Source organism: Salvelinus alpinus, chromosome 26, assembly GCF_045679555.1.
Source record: "Salvelinus alpinus chromosome 26, SLU_Salpinus.1, whole genome shotgun sequence".
NCBI lineage: Eukaryota > Metazoa > Chordata > Actinopteri > Salmoniformes > Salmonidae > Salvelinus > Salvelinus alpinus.
Window position 1 is genome coordinate 4475500 of NC_092111.1, and position 22969 is coordinate 4498468.

The following is a 22969-nucleotide window of genomic DNA, read 5'->3' on the forward strand; positions in this document are numbered from 1 at the left end:
GTGGGTTTGTGCCCATAGGCGACGTTGTTGCCGGTGATGTTTGGTGAGGACCTGCCTTACAACGGGCCTACAAGCCCTCAGACCAGCCTCTCTCAGTCTATGGCGGACAGTGTGAGCACTGATGGAGGGATTGTGCGTTCCTGGTGTAACTCAGGCAGTTGTTGTTGCCATCCTGTACCTGTCACGCAGGTATGATGTTCGGATGTACCAATCCTGTGCAGGTGTTGTTACACGTGGTCTGCCACTGCGAGGATGATCAGCTGTCCGTCCTGTCTCCCTGCAGCGCTGTCTTAGGCATCTCACAGTACGGAAATTACAATTTATTGCCCTGGCCACATCTGCAGTCCTCCTTGTAGCATGCCTAAGGCACGTTCACGCAGATGAGCAGGGACCCTGGGCATCTTTTTTTTTTGTGTTTTTCAGAGTCAGTAGAAAGGCCTCTTTCTACTTAAGTTTTCATAACTGTGACCTTAATTGCCTACCGTCTGTAAGCTGTCAGTGTCTTAACGACCGTTCCACATGTGCATGTTCATTAATTGTTTATGGTTCATTGAACAAGCATGGGAAACAGTGTTTAAACCCTTTACAATGAAGATCTGTGAAGTTATTTGGATTTTTACGAATTATCTTTGAAAGACAGGGTCCTGAAAAAGAGACGTTTCTTTTTTTGCTGAGTTTACTTACATTTTTTACCCCCCTTTTTGTGATATCCAATTGCGATCCAATTACGATCTTGTCTCATCGCTGTAACTCCCCAATGGGCTCAGGAGAGGCGAAAGTCGAGTTAACAGTTGTTTTGAGCGCGGCAAAAATCACGCTTCATTGACAGCAAGTCCAATGTTGAATGCTTATCATTTTAAACTAGGAAAATAGACCCTTATTCTTAGATTTGGTACCACACAGCCACTCCACTGAATAGCGGGCTAATAATTGCTTTGCAATGCTTGCAGTTAGCCACTGATTCCTTCCAAAACACTCTTTGTTGAATTTGCGATTTCCAACTTGTTGTATCCAATGTCCAATGGCCGATGAGCACTGATACGTTTTATCTCTAATTTCTCTTCATTATTTCTCTTCATATGACAAGGATTAAAAAGGATTTGCCAGTAGATTGTGGACTTGATTCATCATGATGACTGCTAGCTAAGATTTTGAAGGTATGATGTTGACAGTCCAATCAAAGCTACTGTAGATATAACGTGATTTGACGTAATTTTATCTGTGTCCAATGACCTTGAGCCTTCTTGGATGGGCACTTCTGATGTAATTCTATGACAGCACCCAAGGGGCTAGAATTTTAGAGTTCTACCTTTAGACTTGATGGTGACGTAGTGTCCCCATGAGTGACAGAACACTGAGCCAATCACGCTGCAACGCTCCGTATTTTCTGCTTGCTTCCCCAACCACCACAGAAAGCACTGAGCTAGCCTGCATTTTGGAGCTAGAAATCAAGAAATCAAAAAAGAGACCATTTATTAACTCAATGATATATATATATATATATATATATATATATATATATATTTTTTTTTTACATTGCTTGCAAACTGATATGTGACACATATTAATGCCAATTTTCTTTTTTTATATAATATTTTTTTTCTAAAAATGTGGGACTCAAAACAGGTGGGGCTCTGGCCTGCCCTGAACGACAGGTTGCCACTGAGTGCACTACATTTAGCCAGCAGCATACCACACTGCCTCCCACTGTTGGTTTGTCTCTGAAGATAAGTAGGGTTGGTCCTTGTTGGTCGCTGAATAGGAGACTGGAAGTGGTGTTGGAGGACCAGTAGTAGGCACTCTTTCCCCTGGGCAGTGATTGGGGGCATTGCCCTGTGTATGGCGCAGTCTTCCAGGTGTCCTGACTATCTGTGGTCACTAAAGATCCCATGGCACTTTTCATACGAGTAGGGGTGTTAACCCCAGTGTAAATTCCCAATTTGGCTTTTATACCAGCATCCAATGGGTTTATTCCTCTCCCCTGTAACTATTCCCCAGGTCGTTGTTGTAAATGAGAATGTGTTCTCAGTCAATTTACCTGGTGAAATAAGGGTGAAATAAATGTTTTTAAAAAACACCTTTTGACCAGAGCTCAACACTATGAAGGGAACAGAGTGCCGTTTTGGGAAGTAATTTATGAGTTTACACTGTTATTCTCACTGAGAAGACCAGTCGATGATGACCAGGGTAGACTGCGTTTAGTGTCCTGTGCCGTAAAGTGGCATATTTTGCGTCGGTTGCATTTTTCCCTAATCATATTCATCATCCCGTTAACTAGTTGGATTCCAAAGTGCTTCTAGAAGTAGCCATACAGTCTGATTTCATAACTTTGCCCATGCGCCTCTGTGAATCTATCAGGGAGATTGAGAAGGAACCTGCAAATAAGCATTTTGTTCGACGGTGTAAGGCAGGCTATACCAAGTCATGTGTATCTCGTACGTACGACTAATACAACTTCAAGCTAGATATTTTACACTGCTTGATTCAACCATTACTTGGCGAGTGGTGTGTGGCAGCCTCGGTTATCTTCCCCGAACCTGTCTGTCTCTCGAGGGACCATCTATTTAAACAGCCCAACGCGGGATACAGACCTTATCGATGGCTGTTTAATTTTTCTGTGAAACGGGCCGGAGGACATTCCCAATTCAACCTGGTAGCGTAATTTATTGCTGTATAACAAGTCGTGGAGCGATACCGCGGTTGGACCAGTGCAGTCAAGGTTGTTAACGTGAGTATAAAATAATCTACTGTTTTACCGAATGACTCATATCATCCTGGGGCTATCTTGCCGCATCATCGATGTGGTTTAGTAAGCTATAATGTGGGCTTGTGTCATCGAAACTGTTTTGACTTCTAACATATTGTTGACATGTTATCATTTGTATTTTTGGAGGATGACTTTGATCATGCAGTAGCACCAATAACGTCCAGCATGTAATTTCACTACAAACCAACGTCATGGCATCATGCACCTGTAATGATACAGTATGAAGAAAACAAAAATGCTTTTTCATTAATGTCCTGCGACTGTTTAGGGAAGTGTTTATTCATTTGAGTACTGTCTTTTAAATAATTTTAAGGAGTCAACGTTATGGGACCTTAAATGTAATCAATGGGAAGATTGAAGAAAATACAAACCAATGGCAATTTAAAACAGTGCAGATATAACCAACAGAAAGTTGTGGTGCAGTAATTCCCTCAGAAAGCGATCAGTGGGCGTGTCATTTCCTAGTCGTGTCACTGTTGAGGTCAGGCTTCTCTGTAGTTTTTAATAGAATATAATAGTAGGACCTTTTCCGCTCCCCCTGTTACCTCTATAATACAGCACAGGTAATAAAATGGACACTTCTTTCCCATGTCAAAGGACCGCTACAGACTCTGTCTACGGTATCCAATCATTTGCCCTGTCTTTGCCCAGCCTGGTCTCAGACTAAACGTAAAATAGTAAACGCAAATCTGTGATACTCAAATTAGTATGCGGTTAGGTATGGTTACATATGACAGATGGTTATTAACACTAGAACCACTGGGGCCTCGAGGGACACTCCTTCTAGCTAACGAGCAGTCATTCTGACTGCAACATTCTAACAGCGTAATTAATACATTTCATACATGTGACTAGTTTCAGGAAACTACGCATATGTCCCACATCACTACTTCACAGGAGCGGCATTTGAACATACACATTTATTTTTTAGCAAAATGCGAACTTTCATGTGCCTTAATAACAAACTTGTATTCCATCCATAAAAACTAAATAAAATTGGTAAATTACAAGCCTAGTTGGTTTAGCCATGGAAAAGGGCAGGAACCTTCCCACTAGCCATGATTGTCTGAGATAATGGATGGGATGGACATGCCGGGAGATGAGGTTGGATTGGTCTGCCATGTAGCGTGCTTCTGTCTATAACGTGAGCTGTTCAGTATGTGTTGACAGTCCTTTCTACCATGCTGTTTTTTAAAGATATAATGTTAGCCATTGAGAACTACAAAAGGTTTGCTACTTTTCTCAACAACATTGATGCCCTGAATTTAGCAGGCGCTATCGACATATCAGTTGGAAAAAGTGATGGGCTACTTTCTGCTCACACCACGGTCAGTGTGAACCGGAGTGACTTGACACAACGCTGGTGGAACAAGATGTAGCTACAAACAAAACGGAGTTAAATGGTTCCAGTCTGCCGTGAAGCGTTCATCTATGGATATGGGGAAGAGTCTAGCTACATTTTCAGATATAGTTTCCTATTTTGTAGATACAGATACAGTTTCTAATTTTGTCAGAAAGATGTTTTTATTGCAAGTTAAAGCTTACTGTTAGTTAACTAGCAAACGTTAGCTTGCTGGCTCGCTAGCTAATGTTACGTGAATGATCTGTGTAGTAATATTATTTGAATCAGAAACCCATTTGCATTGCTAGTTATAGCCTAATATTAGCTAGCTAACATTGAACCTAGGATAATTGTTCAGCCTTTGTGTAAGGAAGAGAGTGAAGCCACACCCGATCACTAACCTGGAACTGCATGTCTCTTCTTACCGTAATTTCTCTTCTGCTTGAGTCGAGCCTGGATCGTGTTCTTTGAGACAAGAGCTCTCAAGTTGTGGAGATGGACTACCTGGTCACATTATGCAGAGTCTGGAGTAACCTGCTGGGGCTGTAGCACCATATCCAAGGGTCCTCGGAGGGGACGACTCATGTTCAGCTCTGCAGGTGTGACTCCAGTGGACTCTTGCACAGCAGAATTCAGGGCAAATCGAAACTCGTGAAGGTGCTTGCCCCAGTGTTTGTGCTGGGTCCCTACATAGGAAGCAACCTTTGTCTTCAAGGTTTGATTAACTCTCTCAGTGAGGTTGGTCTGTGGGTGATAGGCCATGGTCAACTTCTGTCTCAGGTTTCATCTTTGGCAGGTCTCCTCAAAGAGATCAGAGACGAATTGGGAACCTCGTCAGACAGGATGTAATCAGGCACTCCCCAGCGAGTCAGGATCTCTTTCGTGAGGATGTTAGAGACGGTCCTCGCTGTGGCCTGACGCTGGGCAAAGAGCTTCACCCACTTTGAATAGTAATCAACAAAAAGTAGCATGTACACATTCTGATTGGAGCTTCTAGGAAATGGACCCATCAAATCCACTACTAACATTTCCCAAGGTCGGGAAACCACTGTTTGCTGCAACTTGCCAGCAGGCTTTCTACCTTCTGGTTTGTACATTTGACAAACCTGACAGTTTCGGATGTGTGACTTCACATCCATGCTCAGATGTGGCCAGTACAGTAATGCTTGCAACCGCTTGTAGGTTTTGAACCTGCCCAAATGACCAGTTAACGGGTCTTCATGGAAATGTTGCAGCAGTTGAAGGCGTAGAGGTTCAGGTATGTACATTTGGTGGAGTGTTCTTTGAGGTAGTTGTACAACTCGGTAGACTTTGTCTTCAATGATGGTCAGCTTGGTGGTAGGATTGACCATATTTTCTCCATCTTCCAGGATAGTCTGGTGCAAAGCCTGTACTTCTGGATCATCCTGTTGGGCTATCCAAATGGCCTCATCAGAGATGGGAAAGTCAGTTTTGGGTGAGTCTCGACTGACAGACAGGACGGTAGCACATGTAAGATGAGGGCCACCATTAACACCAGCAGGAGCTCTGGATAAGGCATCTGGAACAGTGTTGTATTTTCCTTTCCTGTATTCTACTGCAAAGGTGAACTCTTGCAACCGTAGAGCCCATCTGATGAGTCTGGAACTTGGTTTGTTGGTCTTTAACACCCACACAAGGGAGGAATGGTCAGTGACCACAGTGAAGTGTCTTCCCTCCAGGTAGTACCTCCACTTTTCCAAAGCCCAGACAACTGCAAGGCACTCTTGCTCGGTTGTGGAGTAGTTCCATTCTCCTCCATTCAATGTCTGACTGGCGAACGCTAGCACTTCTTCAGTGCCAAGTCCAATCTGTTAGACTAGGACAGCACCAAGTCCAACATCACTTGCATCAGTGTAAACAACAAAAAGGCAGTCAAAGTTGGGATGACCCACCATGGGAGGTGTGACAAGGTGTCGTTTCAGGGTTTCAAAGGAGGTCCGGCACTCTGCCGTCCATCGGAATTCCGCTCCTTTTCACTTCAACGCGTTGAGTGGTTCTGCCACCTGGGAGAAGTTCGACACAAACTGATGGTACCATCCAACCATCCCAAGGAACCGTTGAAGGGCCTTGAGTTTGGTTGGCACAGGGAAGTCTTGTACAGCCTTGGTGTTTTCAGGATCCATATGAAAGCTGTAAAAATACACAATATGGCCAAGGAACTTCAAGGACACTTGGCAGAAGTTTATCTTCTTCATGTTCAATGTAAGACCAGCTTCTCTTAGCTCGTCCAACACTGCTTGAAGATCTAGAAAGTGTTGTTCTCTGGTCTGGGAGTAGATTATTATATCGTCCAGGTAGACGAAACAGATCTTCCCTTTGAGCTCACCTAACGCAATCTCCATGAGTCTTTGGAAAGTGACAGGTGCATTCTTTAATCCAAAAGGAATCACCTTAAAGGAAAACAAGTCCTCAGCACAGACAAAAGCAGTCTTGTCCTTGCTTTCCTGGTCCATCTCAACTTGCAATAGCCACTATTGAGGTCAAGGGTAGTGAACACAACAGTGCTAGACAATGACTCCAGGATCTCTTGGATGGTGGGAAGAGGATAGGCATCAGTCTGGGAAACATTGTTGGTCTTCCTATAGTCCACACAAAATCTAAGACCACCGGTCTTTTTTTGGATGAGGAAAACAGGAGCAGCGCAGGGAGAGGAGGAACGTTCAATTATATCTTGTGTCAACATATCATTAATGAGTCCCTTTTGAATGATTTAGCTTCGCTGGGGACAAACGATATGGCTTCTGCTTGATCGGCATTTCCTGTGTAAGGAATATCTTGTGCTTCAGGAGCCCGGTGCGTCCCAGCTTTGAAGTACATACATCAGAGTTATTCTGCAGCTGTTCCAACAGCCTTAACCCTTCTGGCTGTTCCAGCTGAGCTCTTCTCACAGCCTGTAAAAGGAGATCATCAGAAGGTTTACCAAGGGTTAGTACTGGAGCAAAGGCAGAGAAGACTGCCACATTTGGACCCCAATCATGTAACTTCGTAGCTTCTGATTGGAAGAAATGCTTCTTGCTCTGATTATGTGGATACCAGTAGCAATTGTGTGCGATATCAATCTGGACACCACTTATGTACATGAAATCAATTCCCAACACGACAGGAAAAGCAAGGTTCTTGGTATGTAGAATAACTGAAGGAATCATATAGGAGCGGTTACACAGGCGGAACTCCACCTCACTTCATCCAAGTGGTCGTTTAGCCTCACCATCAGCCAGATAGTGGACTTTCTGTCCACGGCTTCAAGTTCTATTGTGGACCTTTAACTTCCTTCCACAGTTTCTCAATGAGCAATGTGTAGGATGACCCGGTGTCCAGGAGGGCTCTTCCTGTCCATGGGCCTATGGACAGGGGTAACACCAGTTGGTGCGGTATTAACTGAACGGAAGGGGATGTCGACGGGGGGGCGTAGGCAGTGACTCTTGGTGTTTCAGCTCTGGTCAAAGCACCCAGAGTAGGATGGTCGTTCCTGCGAAGGGAGTTTGGCCTGTTGTGATTTGTGGTTTCTGGAAGGGTTTACTTGATACTGACTTGGACATGTGGCTGAAGAATGTCCCTTTTGGCTACATCTCCAACAGAACATGGGAGGGGTCTTGGTTGGAGACTCCGGCTGTTGTTGGTCTGGTTTGGGTGTTTGGGTTTCTGTTTCTTCCTCTTCATATTGCTGCAGGCATTCTCTGTCCTTCTCGAACTGCTGTCCCAGGCGAACCAGTCCATCGACAGTGGTGACTTTCTCGGAGTTGACTGGCTAGTAGTGGGTTGATGTTCTTCAAGATCAACTTAATGACCTCTTCCTCCTCAATGCCAGGTTTCCACCTTCTGCACAGGGAGTGGTAACCATATGCAAAGTCATGGATACTCTCTTTCTCTCTTTGCACTCGATTCCTGACTCTGTCTGCCAGCTCATTGGTGTAGTCCTCAGACAGAAATGCAGGGGAAAACTTGGCCTCAAAGTCAGCCCAGGAGGTAGTGGTGAGACGTGCCACATCCCACCAGTCTCGAGCTGTCCCATGCAACACATTCCTTAATGTGGCAAGGAGTTCTTCGTCTGGGGTGCCATTTTTTATGTAACGGTTTTGACTTGAGGTTATTGTTTGTAGGGGTGCCAGGTAGGTTGTGCCTACCAGAGAAAATATTGATTTCTCCTTTTGGTTTGGGAGGGAATGAGTCCCGTCTGGTCCGTCAAGTTCACCAATACAATGGACTCATGTAAAAGTCAGGATGGACATACACTTTTCATAAACCCTTAAAACATTGGAAATAACTTCAAAACAACTGTATTCTTTTGCGTGGGTTGTATTACCAACATAAATGATCACACATAGATAATAATATAACAAATAATGACTTCTGGTTCCTCCAGAAATGTCCTGTACCTCGGCCTAAAAAAGTCCAGCCCGGTAAAGGAGTTCAGGGAACTCAAGTGACCTTAGTCACGCAATGTTTGTCCGTTCATACAAGTGTAGCGTAAACCCAGTCTCAATCATACAATCAAAATAACAATTATTTTACCACACAACCATAAAGAGTATCAAATCTCAATAAGTCTTCAACTACAACTGACCACATAAATCATCACGGTATACATCACACCAAAACAAATGAAATACCATATACAAAAAGGTTGTAGTCAGTCAGACAATCCAATCCGCCAACAGATCTCCAGTGGAGAAAGGCTGCTGCTATTAGGCTACAATGCACACTTTTAAATACAACAAAACAAACGGAGTAAAGAAGCTTCGGGAACTAAGGGTTGAACACATCCTTAATCGTCATTCATTAGAGCCCGAGCATCCAGTGTGCGCTCCGAGAGCAAAATGCTCTGACAACGCTCTGAATTTACGAGCGCACCCTGGCACTCCAGAGTGAATTTAAGAACACACCCTAAATCGTAAAAATGTCTAGTAATTTGTTATGCTAACTAGCTAGCAACAACATTAACTACCGGTAGACGGGCGAGGAGCTAGAACGCTCAACTGAAAGGATACCGTTCATTTACAGGATACTAAAATGAACCAATAGTATGTAGTATATACTCATTAAGTATGTAGTATACCAGTGGTTCCAAAATTTTTATAGTCCCGTACCCCTTCAAACATTCAACCTCCAGCTGCGTAGCACCAGGGTCAGCGCACTCTCAAATGTTGTTTTTTGCCATCATTGTAAGCCTGCCACACACACACTATACGATACGTTTATTAAACATAAGAATGAGTGTGAGTTTGTCACAACCCGGCTCGTGGGAAGTGACAAAGAGCTTTATAGGACCGGGGCACAAATTATAAGCTTGAGTTCATTTGCACACAAAAAAATCATACAATGATGGAAAGACCTGTGTGTTGTCCTTGTTAATGCAGACAGAGAAGAGCTCCAACTTCTTAATCATAGCCTCAATTTTGGCCCACATATTGGATATAGTTGCTGAGAGTCCTAGATTCAGATCATTCAGCCGAGGAAAAACATCATCCAGATAGTGCAGTCGTGCGGGAAACTCGTCATCATGCAAGCGGTCAGACAAGTGAAAATTATGGTCAGTAAAGAAAACTTTAAGCTCGTCTCTCAATTTTAAAAAAATGTCTTAATACTTTGCCCCTTGATAACCAGCGCACTTCTGTATGTTGTAAAGCGTTACATGGTCGCTGCCCATATAATTGCATAGTGCAGAAAATACACGAGAGTTCAGGGGCCTTGCTTTTAACAAAGTTAACCATTTTCACTGTAGTGTCCAAAACGTCTTTCAAGCTGTCAGGCATTCCCAGCAAGAGCCTCTCGGTCGATGCTGCAGTGTACCCAAGTGGCGTCGGGCGCAACTGCTTGCACTGCATTACCACTCCACTATGTCTCCCTTTCATGGCTTTTGCGCCATCAGTACAGATACCAACATGAGCAGCAGCTACTATTGGCACAATTGGAACGTTAGGTATAATTCCCACAAGAGAGTAACGGTTAATGTAATTGGATGTTAATTATTTGACTAGGCTACCTGTATTTGACATTGTGTTGTTATTTCGCTGAACACTAGATGGTTTCATTTTATTTTTGGTAGTGACTCAGGCAAGAAAAAAACCTCAACCAAATGTATAGCTCCGTTGGAAAATGTAAATGTACTGTTTGAAAATGTAAAGATTTTTTTTTTTACATGTTAAAAAAAAAAAATGTGAATCACGTTTTTATTTGGCTCACCCCCGACGGCATTGTGCGTACACCAGTTTGGGAATACCTGTAGTATACAGTATGTTAGTATGGGTATTCAAACACAGTTTTGGATTATTTTCCCATAGGAAAAACAGCATGTGTTATGTAGAAGAGCATAATGCATTGCATAAGTTTATCTATATATGGCGATGTGCATTATGTAATATTGGCATACGTTTGGTTGTAGTGCGTAATAGTATCCGGTTTTCTCTTTATTGAGTCCCTGTCTATGGCAACTGTCGGATGCATTGTGCTTATGACAGAAACGTTCTTTCTTGCCTTGCATTGGTATAGTGTGAGTGTTGTCTTGTCATTCTTCAGCATCGTTGTGGACTACAACGGCAGTGCAGGTGCCTTGTTTTGCGCAGAGGGAGGGAGCTCCCGTCTCGCTTTGTTCATGGTGTTCGCCAATGACAGTGACGTAAAGAAATTGTCCACGGTGTAACGTGTGCGCTGGGAGTCGGGAAGCAAGTTCAGGGAGTGAATCATTTAATAAGTAAATTAATACATAATACAAAACAAGAAACACGAACAACGCACAGACATGAAACAGAAACAATGATGCCTGGGGAAGGAACCAAAGGGAGTGACATATATATATATACAGTATATAGGGAAGGTAATCAGGGAAGTGATGAGTCCAGGTGAGTCTAATGATGCTTAGGTGCGCGTAACAATGGTGACAGGTGTGCGCCATAATGACCAGCCTGGTGATCTAGAGGCCGGAGAGGGAGCACATGTGACAGTACCCCCTCCCCGACGCGCGGCCCCGGCCGCAGGACGCCGACCAAAATTACGATCCCGGGGGTCAGGAGCGGACTGCTCACCTCTGCTGAGGCGCGGGAAACCTGTCAGTTCGGCTGAGACGCGGGAGCATGGCGACCTAGAGCACCGGAGAGAGCATAAGTGAAGGTACCCCCTTCCTGGTGAGTTCGGCTCCAGCTGCAGTACGCAAACCAAAGGGACGATCCCGTGGATCAGGAGTGGACCGGTCACCCCTGCTGATGCTCGGGAACCTGACGAACCGGCTGAGACGTTACCCGGTTGAGGCACGGCAGCCTGTTCACCCAGCTGAGGCACGGCAGCCTGTCGAACCCGCTGAGGCACGGAAACCCGTCGAGCCAGCTACGGCAGGGGAACCAGTCGAACCCGCCGAGGCATGGGAATGGTGCACAGGTGTGCACCATAACGAGCAGCCTGGTGACCTAGAGGCCGGGGAGAGAGCACACGTGACACACAGTGGCATTTTTCTCCTTGCCAACGTTCCCCTTGCCCCTTGCCAAAGGTTCCACAAGCCTCATCCCCACATTCTCCGACACTCGCACCTGTTTCCCAATGTGGATAGTTTTCCAAAATGGTGCTGTCCCTTCCTTTCTCCTGTCTCACCGTTTGGTGGTGGCGCGGGCATCAGCTCCGTGCTTACCATTCTGTCTTTTTTTGTGCTTAGGCCTCGTCTGAGCCTTCCGGCTGAGGCTCAGAATCAGAATAATAACAATCAAAGATGTCATGATTAATTTCTTCCCCAACATCTGAGTCGTTTTCATTCAGATCTTGTAGCAGTGCTAACACAGCATGTGCATCCAGTCTTCTTGGTCTTCTTGCCATTGTAAATTACGCATGCTCTCACTGTGTATTACAAGTAGGCCAGAGTAGGCTGATGAGACTGCTTGGATTTGATGGACTGAAATAGGGTACGTACCATTTTGAGATAATAATTAGAATATACCAATATAATAGAATTGCCCGCCCTGTTCTTCATTCACAATTGGTGATTACATAATTATGCATTATCCGCTTCCCCTCACTCATCAACTCACCCATTCTCTCCCTTTCTCCCCCATCATACTTTACTTCATTTATTTAATCTGTTGTTATATGTTTGAAAATAGTTTCAGAATAGTTTAGGTTCAGTTTCGAGGAAATGATTGGGGTGATTATCAACTGGCCACTGCACCTTCCAATGTCAGGATAATGAGTGGAGCAGGCCCTACTGTCGGGAGAAGGAGGCGTAAAGGGGAAAGTCATTTAAATAAAACTGATTATAACGGCAGTTCTGTTTGTGATATTATGATTCTAACAACGACAGTGTGTTATATAGACTTATTCGGGGAAGGCAAGGATGAAGGGGGCATGCCTTTAAAAATGGAAGTGTAATAAAATGAATTAAGAAATGAGCAGTCAAAATGACTGCTTTAGCAGTTATAGTGTTGAAGGAAAACTCCAACCCAAAAACTATCTTTTGGCATTTGTTTCAAAATGCATCAAACGGGATGATTTCTGTATTTTGAAAGTTACATATCTTGAAAACTTGATTGCTGACAAGCAAAAAAATTTGGGACTAGTCATTGGTGACCAATGGACTAATGAAACAAATACCAAAATATAGTTTTTGGGTGGAGTTTTCGTTGAAGGCCGTGGTTTCCAAATGTTAAAAAAAAAACTTTAACCCTTTAACCTAACTCCTAAACTTAACCCTAATCTTAACCCTAACCCCTAATCCTAACCCCCTAGCCTAGCTAAAATTAGCCAGTGAGCTAACGTTAGCCACCTAGCCACCTAGCTAGAATTCAATACATATCATATGTTTTGCGAATTCGTAACATATACAAAAAATTGTAATTCGTAACATATCATATGGAATAGGTGATGGACACCCACAAATCAATACATACTAAATGGGTGTCGGGATTTAAACACAGGACAATGCAAAATGCTCTGAGACCTGGTTGCATCTGCTCTGAGACCAGGTTGAGCCATTTAAAGCATAAATGAAATTAGAGGAGAAAAGGGAGTTGTCTAAGACTATACAGACACATCCACACCAACTTTCTACAACTTCTTGACCTCACTCAATGATCTGAGAGTGATTCATGCACTGCCAAAGTCTATTCAAATGGGCAAACACTGATGACTTTCCCTGTTTCTTTTACATCCAGAGAACTTTCAGGAGTAGCATACCCTTTAAAACTCCTCAAGGTTGCCTAGTAACTCAAACAGTTGCCTTCACCTTGGACATGCTTGGGTGCTATCCAGGCAGAAGGCAATGCCGCTCTGAATAGAAATTATGTAGTTTAGGAATAATGGGAAGTAATTATCTTCCTGAGAGGGGTACTCCAGGTATTACCTTACAGTGAAATGCTTACTTACAAGACCTTAACCAACAATGCAGTTCAAGAAAGATTTAAGAAAATATTTACTAAATAAACTAAAGTAAAAAATAAATACTAAGTAACACAATAAAATAACAATAGTGAGGCTTTATACAGGGGGTAACTGTATCATGTCAATGTGCGGGGGTTAGTCGAGGTAATTTTTACATATACAGCGAGTAGCAGCAGTGTAAAAACAAAGGGGGAGGTCAATGTAAATAGTCCAGGTGCCATTTGATTAATTGTTCAGCAGTCTTATGGCTTGGGGGTAGAAGCTGTTAAGGAGCCTTTTGGTCCTAGACTTGGCTCTCCGGTACACTTGCCGTGCGGTAGCAGAGACAACAGTCTATGAATTGGGTGACTGGAGTCTGACAATTTTTTGGGCCTTCCTCTGACACCGCCGAGTATAGGTCCTGGATGGCAAGAAACTTGGCCCCAGTGACGTACTGGGCCATACGCACTAGAGGTCGACCGATTTAAAGTTTTCATAACAATCGGAAATCAGTATTTTTGGACACCGATTTGGCCGATTTGTTTTTCTTTTTACACCTTTATTTAACTAGGCAAGTCAGTTAAGAACACGTTCTTATTTTCAATGGCGGCCAAGGAACGGTGGGTTAACTGCCTTGTTCAGGGGCAGAACGACAGATTTTTACCTTGTCAGCTCGGGGATTCAATCTTGCAACCTTACAGTTGACTAGTCCAACACTCTAACCACCTGCCTCTCATTGCACTCCACGAGGAGCCTGCCTGTTACGTGAATGCAGTAAGAAGCCAAGGTAAGTTGCTAGCAAGCATTAAACTTAACTTATAAAAAACAATCAATCAATCAATCATAATCACTATTTAACTACACATGGTTGATGATATTACTCGTTTATCTAGCGTGTCCTGCATTGCATATAATCGATGCAGTGCGCATTCGCGGAAAAAGGACTGTTGTTGCTCCAACGTGTACCTAACCATAAACATCAATGCCTTTCTTAAAATCAATACACAGAAGTATATATTTTTAAACCTGCCTATTTAGCTAAAAGAAATCCAGGTTAGCAGGAAATATTAACCAGGTGAAATTGTGTCACTTCTCTTGCGTTCATTGCACGCAGAGTCAGGGTATATGCGATAATAATAAATGTTTTGTTTTCGAAATGATAGTTTCCGGATTCGACCATATTAATGACCAAAGGCTCGTATTTCTGTGTGTTATTATGTAATTAAGTCTATGATTTGATATTTGATAGAGAAATCTGACTGAGCGATGGTAGGCAGCAGCAAGCTCTTAAGCATTCATTCAAACAGCACTTTCGTGCGTTTTGCCAGCAGCTCTTCACTGTGCTTCAAGCATTGCGCTGTTTATGACTTCAAGCCTATCAACTCCCGAGATTAGGCTGGTGTAACCGATGTGAAATGGCTAGCTAGTTAGCGGGGTGCGCGCTAATAGCGTTTCAAACATCACTCGCTCTGAGACTTGGAGTACTTGTTCCCCTTGCTCTGCATGGGTAACGCTGCTTCAAGGGTGGCTGTTGTCGATGTGTTCCTTGTTCGAGCCCAGGTAGGAGCGAGGAGAGGGACGGAAGCTATACTGTTACACTGGCAATACTAAAGTGCCTATAAGAACATCCAATAGTCAAAGGTATATGGAATACAAATGGTATAGAGAGAAATAGCCCTATAAATACTACATTAACTACAACCTAAAACCTCTCTTATCTTGGAATATTGAAGTCTCATGTTTAAAGGAACCACAAGCTTTCATGTGTTCTCATGTTCTGAGCAAGGAACTTAAACGTTAGCTTTTTTACATGGCACATAATGCACTTTTACTTTCTTCTCCAACACTTTGTTTTTGCATTATTTAAACCAAATTGAACATGTTTCATAATTTATTTGAGGCTAAATTGATTTTATTGATGTATTATATTAAGTTAAAATAACTGTTCATTCAGTATTGTTGTAATTGTCATTATTACAAATAAGAAAGAAAAAAAATTGGCCGATTTAATCGGTATCTGCTTTTTTTGGTCCTCCAATAACCGGTATCGGTATCAGCTTTTTTTGGTCCTCCAATAATCGGTATCGGTATCGGCGTTGAAAAATCATAATCGGTCGACCTCTAATAGGCACTACCCTCTGTAGCGCCTTACGGTCAGATCCCAAGCAGTTGCCATAGCAGGCGGTGACGCAACCAGTCAGGATGCTCTCGATGGTGCAACTGTAGAACTGTTTGAGGATCTGGGGACCCATGCCAAATCTTTTCAGTCTCCTGAGGGAGAAAACGTGTTGTCGTGCCATCTTCACGACTGTCTTGGTGTGTTTGGAACATGATAGTTTGTTGGTGATGTGGACACCAAGGAACTTGAAACTCTCGACCCACTCCTCTACAGCTCCGTCGATGTTAATGGGGGCCTGTTCGGCCTGCTTTTTCCTGTAGTCCACGATCAGCTCCTTTGTCTTGGTCACATTGAGGTTGTTGTCCTGGCACCACACTGCCAGTTCTCTGACCTCCTCCCTATAGGCTGTCTCATCGTTGTCAGTGATCTGGCCTACCACTGTTGTGTCATCAGCAAACTTAATGATGGTGTTGGAGTCGTGTTTGGCCACTCAGTCGCGGCCTGTCAAGAAGTCCAGGATCCAGTTACAGAGGGGAGTGTTTAGTCCCAGGTTCCTTATCTTAGTGATGAGCTTTGTGGGCACTATGGTGTTGAACACTGAACTGTAGTTAATTAACAGCATTCTCACATAGGTGTTCCTTTTGTCCAGGTGGGAAAGGGCAGTGTGGAGTGCAATTTGAGATTGCGTCATCTGTGGATCTGTTGTGGCGGTTGAAAAAGTTGAAAAAGTCAGTGAAGACACTTGCCAGTTGGTCAGCGCATGCTTCGAGTACACGTCCTGGTAGTCCATCTGGCCCCACAGCTTTGTGAATGTTGACCTGTTTAAATTCTTATGGATATGTGGGACGGTAGCGTCCCACCTGGCCAACATCCGGTGAAATGGCAGAGCTCCAAATTCAAATTAAATTACTATAAATATTAAACTTTCATGAAATCACAAGTGCAATACATCAAAATAAAGTTTAACTTGTTGTTAGTCCAGCCAAGGTGTCTGATTTCAAAAAGGCTTTACGGCGAAAGCAAACCAAGCGATTATCTGAGGACAGCGTCCAGCACACAAATGCATAACAAATCATTGTCAACCAGGGAGTTGCGACACGAAAGACAGAAATAGCGATATAATATATGCCTTACCTTTGAAGATCTTCTTCTGTTAGCACTCCAATATGTCCCAGTTACATTACAAATGGTCCTTTTGGCCATGCGCTTGGTAACAGCCAAAATGGGAACCACTTAGAAATACTACAACTTCTCCCTAATTTTTCCAAAATCCAGCCTGAAACTCTTTCTAAAGACTGTTGACATCTAGTGTAATGTCAACAGGAACTGCAATCGGGGAGGAACTGCAATCGGGGACGATTTCGCTCTATTATAAAAGTGCCAGGCATTGAAATCAGTGGTATGCTGAATTTTATTTGATTTTTATGGTTTGTCCTCAGGGTTTTGCCTGCCATTTCAGTTCTGTTATACTCACAGATATTATTTTAACAGTTTTAGAAACTTTAGCATGTTCTATCCAAATCTACTAATTATATGCATATCCTAGCTTCTGGGCCTGAGTAGCAGGCAGTTTACTTTGGGCACGCTTTTCATCCGGACGTGAAAATACTGCCCCCTGTCCCAGAGAGGTCTTGCTCACATTGTCTACCGAGAGAGTGATCACACAGTCGTCCGGAACAGCTGGTGCTTTCATGCATGCTTCGGTGTTGCTTGCCTCGATGCGAGCATAAAAGGCATTTAGCTCGTCTGGTAGGTGCGCGTCACTGGACAGCTTGCGGCTGGGTTTCCCTTTGTAGTCCGTAATAGATTTTAAGCCCTGCCACATCCGATGAGTGTCAGAGCCGGTGTAGTAGGATTCAATCTTAGTCCTGTATTAACGCTTTGCCTGTTTGATGGTTTATCTGAGGGAGTAGCGGGATTTCTTATAAGCATCCAGATTAGTGTCCCGCTCCTTGAAAGCGTCAGCTCTAGCCTTTAGCTCGGTGCGGATGTTGCCTGTAATCCATGGCTTCTGGTTGGGATATGTATGTACGGTCACTGTGGGGACGACGTCGTCGATGCACTTATTGATGAAGCTGGTGACTGAGGTGGTATACTCCTCAATGCCATTGGATAAATCCCGGAACATGTTCCAGTCTGTGCTAGCAAAACAGTCCGGTAGCGTAGCATCCACATCATCTGACCACTTCCGTATTGAGCGATTCACTGGTACTTTCTGCTTTAGTTTTTTTTTTTACAAGCAGGAATCAGGAGGAGAGAATTATGGACATATTTGCCAAATGGAAGGTGAGGGAGAGCTTTGTATGCGTCTCTCTCTGTGTGTGGAGTAAAGGTGGTCTAGAGTTGTTTTTCCTATGGTTGCACATGTGACATGCTGGTAGAAATGAGGTAAACCGGATTTAAGATTGCCTGCATTAAAGTCCCCGGCCACTAGGAATGCCACTTCTGGATGAGCGTTGTCTTGTTTGCTTATACAGCTCATTGAGTGCGGTCTTAGTGCCAGCATTGGTTTGTGGTAGTAAATAGACAGCTATGAATAATATAGATGAAAAGTCTCTTGGTAGATAGTGTGGTCTACAGCTTATCATGAGGTACTATACCTCAGGTGAGCAATACCTGCGAGACTTCTTTAATATTAGACATAGTGCACCAGCTGTTATTGACAAATTGACACACGCCCGCCCCTCGTCTTACCAGACGTAGCTTCTCTGTCCTGCCGATGCACGGAAAACCCAGCCAGCTCTTTATTATCCGTGTCGTTGTTCAGCCACGACTCTGTGAAACATAAGATATTACAGTTTTTAATGTCCCGTTAGCAGGATAGTCTTAATCGTAGATCATCCATTTTATTTTCCAATGACGTAGGCCAATAGTACGAATGGCAGTGGAGGTTTACTCACTCACCTACGAATTCTCAGAAGGCAGCCCGACCTCCCACCCTTTTTCTCTGTCTTCATGCAGATGACGGGGATTTGGGCCTGGTCTCAAGAAAGCAGCATATCCTTCGCATCGGACTCGTTAAAGAAAAAATCTTCTTCCAGTTCGAGGTGAATAATCGCTGTTCTGATGTCCAGAAGCTCTTTTCGGGTCATAATAGATGATAGTAGCAACATTATGTACAAAATAAGTAAAAAAAAAAAAAAAAAAGTTACAAACAAAATAACACAGTTGGTTAGGAAACCGTAAAACGTCAGCCATATCCTCCGTCACCATTCTAGAAATATCGACTACGTCCGTCTTAGCTCGCTCATTAATGTCTTAATCAAAATTACGGCTTGCCTCGTACACGCTCATCGTCCCCTTATGCCATAGTTTGTACATCTCAATTGTTATATTGCATATATAGGTCTATCTCATTAGTATCTTATTCATCATTTTAGGCAATGTTGGAATGATGCATTTTATTGTGTTGCTTACTTTGTGTATTATAATTAGGCAATGTGCTTTTCTCAACAGGTAGGCATACTATATAGTGTTGTCGGGTTTGTAACCACGTTTGCCAGTGACAGGCTCTTCCCATTCAAATATTTTGCTTTCATCAAAAAGTCCAGTAATAGACCCATGTAATTCCAGTTGATATTGCAAGGGTTTGTTTTGCGCAATGCACTGTCTGTGGATCGTTATATTGGCTATAAAAGTGGATCCGCGTGATTGTGTTTTCCTTCCTTTTTGGACCACATAGGCCTAATAAAATACTTAAAATGATAGACTAACCGCGCCTCTCTCTCTCTCTCACTCTGTGTGTGGTGACTTAAAGAAGAGTAAGAGTAAGGCCTCAACATCTTGCTGAATTTCTGTTGGTGTCCATTTTGAAAGTGCTGAACGAAGGCCTACCTTGTCGCAGCTCATTTGCTTGCACTTGCTTATACTTAGTGCTAAGTGTTAACGATATAAGAACAAACAGATGCAGGAATGCCCACATGCAGGAATGCCCTGAAATACAGACTGCAGTTGCACACTGTTGGCCTGGCTGCCCACAATCTTCGTTTTGCGTCGCTACAGCTCACCAGCTGATGTAGGCTGTTTGTGCCGGTGTGGCGTGTACTTCTCACTGCTAGAGAACAGAACCCTCTCTGCTCTGTGCACCCAGTGCTGCTAATATTCTGCGTATCATAGCCTATCCAGTCCAAGTTTAAATACAAGTCACGGAAAGGCGAGTCTGAGTCACAAGTCATGAAAATCGGTCCTGGACTCGAGTACTACAACTCTGCTCACATCACCCACCGTCTAAAGTTAAATCCAGAATTGGTTTCCTGTACAGCAACAAAGCATCCTTCACCCACGCTGCCAAGCACACCCTAAAAATAACCATCCTGCCAATCCTGGACTATGGCAATGTAGTTTACATGCTTGCCCCAAAACCTCCCTCAATAAACTTGATGTCATATACCACACTGCCATCCTCTTTGTTACGAGTGCCCCCTTCAACACTCATCACTGTGACCTTTACACCCTGGTCAACTGGCCCTTGTTACATACACACACCTGGTATCAATTTATTTACAAGTCCCTCATAGGCAAGTTCCCCCTCTACCTCAGCTCACTCCTCAACATCTCCACTGCCAATCGCAACCTGCGCTCAGGTAGATATGTCACACTAGTCATTCCCAAAGCCCGCATATCCTTTGGCCGTCATTCATGGCCGCAAACAGCTAGAACGAGGAGCTGCACAAGACCCTCAAACTTGACATATCAGTGACGGTCGGTGCCCTTCAAGATGAGGGAGCATATTGGTTGACTGTCATTCATACTCCATTCACCCAGTTCAATGTAATAGCGGTAGGTTAAGGCTACTACATGATACTCTAATTTTCCCTATACCCATCGAGGTTGCTACAAGCTAGCCTATGAATAAAATGTTACAGGTGCACACTGGTCGAGAGAGAATTTTGAGGTGACAGACAGTGACACATTCAACACCGCCTTGCACGCTCTTGCCTGCATCTAGCTGATCTAGGGTGTAATCATTAGTGTAACCAACAGTTGCAAATGAGAGTTTCTATTGGACATATTCAGGTATGTTTATCCCTGTTTCGTTCCGTTTGCTTCCGTTTAAGAAATGTTTTTTCAACAGAATCGGCAGAATGAATACACCCCTGATCATGCATAAACACTTTTATAGCAGCCACGTTGTATTCCTTCTCGCATCTATAAGCTCTCCTCCTCTCACCTTTTCCCTTCACTTGTGGACTTCAATGCACAACACGTCAGCTATATGTGACCAGGCGAAAAAAACTTTCCAAGCCAAATTATATCATAATTGACAATAAATTAGTAAAATCAAAAGCTTACCTTGACTTGGAACAGTTCCAGTGTTGTGTTGGATAGTCATAGCCAGCTAGCTAACATAGCATCCCTCTCTTTAAGCAAGGTGTTTGAGTAGGCTAAACTAGATAGCTGCATTTGCTAGCTAAGTAAGTGTAAATGAAAGTTTAAAAAAAGTAAATCTCTTTCTCTTGCTTCTCCTTCATTTTGGAAGAAACTAATTTGTTCAAAACTGTTCAACTATTGTATTTCTCTCTCTTTGAGTCAACTACTCACCACATTTTATGCACTGCTGTGCTAGCTAGCTGTAGCTTATGCTTTCAGTATTAAATTCATTCCCCCAATCCTTTGATTGGGTGGACAACATGTCAGTTCATGCTGCAAGAGCTCTGATAGGTTGGAGGACGCCCCCCTGAAGTTGTCATAATTACTGTGTAAGTCTATGGAAGTGGGTGAGAACCATGAGTCTCCTATTGAAGTCGATGTATCCAGAGGAGGACGGAAGCTAGCTGTCCTCCGGCTACACAATGGTGCTATCCTACAGAGTGCTTTTGAGGCTACTGTAGACCTTCATTGCAAAACAGTGTGTTTTAATAAATTATTTGGTGACGTGAATATATTTAGTATGGTATTATCTGAAAAGGACAACTTGTTCAATATTTTAAATGGCACCCTATCCCCTATATAGTGCACTACTTTCGACCAGGGTCCACCCTCAGTAATAAGTGAGGACACAAAGCGGGATCTTTCAGTAGTTGTTGTTACTAACCACACTCTATATTACATAGACAAGTGCAGACAGACTGGACAGGGTCATTCATATTTTGTGCTTTTGGGGGTTAATTTTCCCTTGACATGCCGTAGTCACCGCCTGTCACGTGTCATTTCTTGTCACATCTCCTGCGCCTCAACCAACCTGTTGTTTCCCAAGTTTTATTTTGTTTTAATTGTATTTTGTTCATAAATATTTGCATCAAAACCTGTTACCAACTAGCCAGATAGCTAGGTTGCAATGGCACCCGCTTTTCCTGGAATAGCTAACAAACGTTTCCAGCGCTGTAGAAGCTGTGTTTATTACGCTCTTGTCCGGGACAATATTGACAATCCAGAGTTCCAATGCGGCAATTGTTTACTAGCTGAGGATTATAAGAATGAGGTGGCTATGCTTAGCTAGCAAATTTCAATTCTGAGCGAACTTGCAATTAAACTTTCTCGTTATCAACTCCTGTGACTGGATGCCTGATGGATGTTTCCCCAACCTGATCATCTGTCCCTATCCGAATGGCCTGTGCTACCTGGAACTTGCCTGCCAAGGAAGTTGTCTCCATCTGCATCTCCTCCATCTTGTAGTGGAGTAGACAGAGAACAGCAATAAGATTTGTTCCAGTCAGCGCTGGTCCCATGTCACAAGTTGTGGAACCCGAAGGCAGCTGCATGCTGCTAAGTGGATGGGAGTGACTGGGAGAGGTTCGGAGCAGATTGACATAAGGAATAGCTCTGCTGCACTGGTGCCGGATCTACCTGCGCCTTCATGGCTGAGATTCCTCGTGTCACCGACGGCTGTGCTGACTCCAACTACTCCGACTACAGCAGCGGCTTCGTCGTCGAGTTCGGCTCCTTTCCCGCTCTCTGGATCTGACGGGGCACAGCCTGCTGTGGGAGGTCTGGACGGCGGGCTTACGCTATCCTGCTTCTCGTGGGCCCGTAAGGGGGGAATTGTGTGAGGGGTAGGAATGGGCGGATTTCTCCATCCCCTTCTCTGGCCATTGTATTGGGCAGTTCAATGGCGAGAAATGTCTCACTCCCTGTAGCACGAGGAGCACCAGTACAGGACATCAATAAACTGCTCCCAAACATTTTTAAACCTGCATCAGCAAATTGAGTCTATCATAGTTCATGTTGGATTCAATGACATTATGAACGGCAGCTCAGAACAGCTGAGATGGATTTTAAAGAACTGATTGGGTCTCTGCTTGACACCAACAAATGCCCCATAATATCTGGCCCTGTGCCCTCTCTAAATCGTGACATGAAACATTTCAGCAGACAGCAGATGCTTGTTCTATAAGGAGGATTGGATCCACCCAAATCATTTGTGTTCCTGGATCCTTTCACAGCA

The 22969-nt window shown here is 43.6% G+C and overlaps 1 protein-coding gene across 4 annotated transcripts in view; it reads left to right on the top strand.

Moving 5' to 3' along the window:
* Positions 1–2396: 2396 nt before the first annotated feature.
* The window catches only part of LOC139554258 (plectin-like), a 192924-nt gene continuing 172351 nt past the window's right edge, over positions 2397–22969 (top strand). For 3 of the 4 annotated variants that reach the window (XM_071367000.1, XM_071367001.1, XM_071367002.1), the window contains exon 1: positions 2397–2728. The gene's annotated coding sequence lies outside the window, so the exon portion shown is untranslated. The remainder of the gene's footprint in view (positions 2729–22969) is intronic. The other variant, XM_071367005.1, reaches the window with a different exon arrangement.